Raw genomic sequence first — 5,305 nt, forward strand, 5'->3', positions numbered from 1 at the left:
AGCTTTACACTCAAGTTCGGGTCTTAAATAATCTTAGATGACACTGTTGAAGATCTATCGTATTAGCAGAGATGTTATTTAATAATGTTTATAGGAATACATTTTCACAAAACACAAAGTCTTCTGGTTTAATTTATTTCATGTGTGACCTAAGAAATTGGAACATTAGAGCAAGTATACTAATATTCCAGGGACATAGCCAAACCATTGGGTTATGAGAAGAAAGTGATACTATGTAAAATGCAAGGAAAGTGTCTTCTATGTATTTTGCAGCATGTGCTGAATAGATGCTTAGGAATTAAACACCGTTCAAATAATTGCATATCAAATATCATATCTTAATCTAATTTTCCAAGATATATTAATTTGGTATATCAGCAGATACATGTATGAATAATGCAACTCTCTAATGCTAACCTAGTTAAGTGTATCAAACATATTATTTAGTATAGATAGTATGAGGTTGCCCAACACAGTGTTAATGTTTTCTAATCTTTACTTTTCCAACATGTGAAGATTAACTTGCCAGTTTAACTTTTATCCTAAAGGAAAGAAGTGTAGCTGATTTGTTTCTTTGCAAGTTTACTTGTACGAAATGGAGTTGCCCATCATTGTAAAGGGATCTCCCTTCATCAAAAAAAAAAAAAAATGCTAAAGAGACCCTGTGGAAAAGCAGGTGTATTTCATAAATCACCTAGTTCACCTGATGCTCTAGTGTGCTTCACTCTTTATGTGATATAACATTAATCAAAAGCAATATAGGGAATATTTGGTATGTTTTACTTTACAGAGGATAATCATTGAAGGAAGTATAGGCAGAAACTCCAGGCAGATTCTTGAAGCACAGACTTGCCATAGAACCATTCTTATTAGTTGGCTTCCAGGATCATATTCAGCTGCCTTTCTTATGTAGCCTGGGATGGTACTGTACACAGTGGCCCTCCTACAATAATCAGAAATCAACAACATACCATAAATAATTGCCTACAAGCCAATTTAATGAAGACAATCCCTTAACTAAGGTCTCCTCTTCTCTGATGTGTCAATTTGACAACAATGTTAACCATCACAAGTATCCTGAATATTACATATTAATTTTTCATCACACAGAGCTAAATTTGTACACTATCCTACCCTAAATTAATTGCACAAAAGGCATTAGATCTGTTTTGCTTTATTATTTTGGAGAGACATTGTTAGCAAAACTCAAAAGACAAGTCATCATACAGTTTCATATTTAGCAGCATTTGCCTGCAGCTGTGAGGGATTGTACTCTTGCCAAGTAGTATTTTGCATTCCCATTCCAGATCGGGCTTATTAGCCATGGACATTTAGTAACAGAGATCTTGAAATTAGCAACAGGATCACAGGGAGGCTGCAGCAAACACTTCACTCTGAATAATAACACTTCAAATCACCTGTTTGGAAACCAGACTGGTACAGTTGAATAAGCATCTATCCAGATGACAACAATAGTTGGGAAATACACACTTAAATTTGAATAAACATCAAACATTAAAGGATTGCAGGGCAAATTCAGAGTTTGTTTTTTTCATTGTAGTCACTTACTCTGTTTCAATGGCTAAGTGAATCTAAAAGCCATGGTCTTACCATATAAACAAACTGAAAATAAAAAACCACATGATCATCTCCTTGGATGCAGAGAAAGCATTTGATAAAATTCAACACCCATTCATGTTTAAAGTTTTAGAGAGATCGGGGATACAAGGCACTTTCCTCAACATAATAAAGGCTATATACAGCAAGCCAATAGCCAAAATCAAAGTAAATGGTGAGATACTCAAGGAAATTCCTCTCAAATCTGGAACAAGGCAAGGCTGCCCACTCTCTCCATATCTCTTCAATATAGTACTCGAAGTTCTAGCCAGAGCAATAAGACAACAAAAGGAGATCAAGGGTATCCAAATGGGAAAGGAGGAAGTCAAATTATCCCTCTTTGCAGATGATATGATAGTGTACATAAGTGACCCTCAAAACTCCACCAGAGAACTCCTAAAGCTGATAAACACCTTCAGCAAATTGGCTGGATACAAAATTAACTCAAAAAAGTCTGTAGCCTTCCTATACTCAAATGACAAGCTTGCAGAGGAAGAAATTAGGAAAACCACACCCTTCACATTAGCCACAAGCAATATAAAATATCTAGGAGTTACCCTAACTAAGCAAGTGAAGGACTTGTATGAAAAAAATTTCAAAACTCTGAAGAAAGAGATTGAAGATGACCTGAGAAGATGGCATGATCTTCCTTGCTCATGGATCGGGAGAATTAACATAGTAAAAATGGCCATCCTACCAAAAGCAATCTACAGATTCAATGCCATCCCTATCAAAATACCTACACAATTTTTTAAAGACATTGAAAGTTCAATTCTGAACTTCATATGGAAAAACAAAAAACCCAGAATAGCTAAAACAATCTTGTACAATAAAAGGTGCTCCGGAGGAATCTCCATACCTGATCTCAAACTGTACTATAAAGCAATAGTAATTAAAACAGCATGGTACTGGCACAGCAACAGGCTGGTTGATCAGTGGAATCGAATCGAAGACCCAGATATGAATCCACACACATATGGTCACTTGATTTTTGACAAAGAAGCCAAATCCATTCAGTGGAAAAAGGATAGCATCTTCAACAAATGGTGCTGGTCTAACTGGAGGTCTATGTGTAAAAAAATGAAACTGGACCCATATTTGTCACCTTGCACAAAACTCAAATCCAAGTGGATTAAAGACCTCAACATAAAACCAGAGACACTAAGCCACTTAGAGGAAAAAGTGGGAAAGAGCCTGGAACATATTGGCACAGGAGACAACTTCCTGAACAGAACACCAACGCCCCAGGCCTTAATGTCAACCATTAATAAATGGGACCTCATGAGGCTGAGAAGCTTCTGTAAAGGCAGGAGACACTGTCAAGAGAACAAAGCGACAGCCTACAGACTGGGAAAAAATCTTCACCAACCCTACATCTGACAAAGGTCTAATATCCAAAATATATAAAGAACTCAAGAAATTAAACACCACCAAACCGAATAACCCAATTGAGAAATGGGGCTTGGAACTAAACAGAGAATTCTCAACAGAGGAGTATCAAATGGCTGAGAAACACTTAAAGAAATGCTCAACCACCTTAGTCATCAGGGAAATGCAAATCAAAACAACTCTGAGATTCCATCTTACACCCATCAGAATGGCTAAGATCAAAAATTCAAGTGACACCACATGCTGGCGAGGATGTGGGGAGAGAGGAACACTCCTTCATTGCTGGTGGGAATGCAAACTAGTACAGCCACTTTGGAAATCTATCTGGTGCTATCTCAGAAAAATGGGAATAGGGCTTCCGCAAGACCCAGCTATTCCACTCCTTGGAATATACCCAGAACATGCTCCAGCACACAACAAGAAAATTTGCTCAACCATGTTCATAGCAGCCTTATTCATAATAGCCAGAACATGGAAACAGCCTAAGTGTCTCTCAGTAGAAGAGTGGATAAAGAAACTGTGGTACATATACACTATGGAATACTACTCAGCTATTAAAAACAAGGAATTCCCGCAATTTGTGGATAAATGGATTGAGCTAGAAATGATCATAATGAGTGAGTTAACCCAGAAGCAGAAAGAATCAAATGGTATATACTCACTTATATCTGCATACTAGCCCAAGGGGCATGTCCCACGAAAGCCTTCACTTACCAGGAAACTGGGACAGAGGGGAAGGCATCCTACTGGGACTCTAAATGAGAGACGCATGGGAGAATAGCAAAATAAAAGGATACAGATGGTCCTAGAAATCTACAAGTAGAACAATATGATAGGCAGATTTGGGCCCAGGGGTCCCGCTCAAACTATGGCAGCAGCCAAGGACAATACAGGAGGTAAATTTTAAACCCCTTCCCAGATCTAGTCAATGGTCAGAATATTCTCCACAGTTGAGTGGAGAGTGTGATACGACTTTCTCACGTACTCTGGTGCCTCACATTTGACCATGTCCCCTGGAGGGGGAGACCTGGTAGCACTCAGAGGAAGGACAGCAAGTAGCCAAGAAGAGACTTGATACCCTATGAGAATATATAGGGGGAGGTAATCCCCCTCAGGAACAGTCATAGGGGAGGGAAATAATGGGAAAATGGGGGGTGGGGAGGAATGGGAGGATACAAGGGATGGGATAAACATTGAGATGTAACAAGAATAAATTAATAAAAAAAATTTAAATTAAAAAAAAAAAGCCATGGTCTTGATCTTGATGGAGTTTCAGTACAATGTAAACACAACACTCAATAAAAAGAGTCTGCATTAATCACCAAAATCAACAATAAGTATAATAATAAACATGTAACTTGGGTAGGCTAATTTTTAAAAGAAATAATTCCTTACTCTTTTATTTTGATTATTTTTATTTTTTCCATATATATTTATATTATTATACACACACACACACACATATATATATTAAACTACGTATACCAAGAAGAACCACAAAACAATAAGAAATTATATAAATGTTACAGTCATAATGTTTTGGCTATTTTTATTTGACAACATTGAAGAAAACATCTTTCCTATTTTGGTGTATCTAAAATTCTGAATGTAAATCCATATTAACCATATCTTAAGTTTATCAACTTAAAATGTCTATCTAGACCTAAAAACATCTTAACCCCTAAATAGCTAAGCTTAATTATAAAACTAAACTATCTGGTATTCAACCCCATCAGAGACTTGAAAAGGAATTAAATTAATTACTGGAGTAGACCGGAAGTTAGGTTAGCAGCTTCCAAAATGAGAAAACGATACAGACAGTTTGCTGCCTCAACAGTCACCCAAATTTCTCTATAACATTGGAGCACCTTCTTCAGCCTTCTGGCTCAATATACCTGTCCAACATATTTGTGAGGCAAGAACTATTGAAGACTCATTTACCCTGTCTTGGTAGATTTTGAACATTGACTCTGCCTGTATCAAACTTGCCTATTTTTAGGAAAAATTCTGTCAGTGGAAGAAATGAGGACTATTTGTCCAGTGGTTTGTTTGCCTCATTTGAAGCCATGTCCATAAGGAGGTTGATTGATGATGCTCATAGTCATCTTTAAGGTAGGCTTGGTGTTGCCAGGAGAGAGCCTGTGTTACTGTATAAGACTATTTAAGACAATAAAACATCTTCAAATGCCATATTCTGTAGGTTTCTGAGGTTCGTGGATACTTTGAAAGTGCTATTTCAGACTGCTTACTATGTTTAAGTAATACAAGCTTATTGTTAGTTGATCAAATCATGGTCATT

The sequence above is a fragment of the Acomys russatus genome, chromosome 1, assembly GCF_903995435.1.
Source record: "Acomys russatus chromosome 1, mAcoRus1.1, whole genome shotgun sequence".
NCBI classification, from domain to species: domain Eukaryota; kingdom Metazoa; phylum Chordata; class Mammalia; order Rodentia; family Muridae; genus Acomys; species Acomys russatus.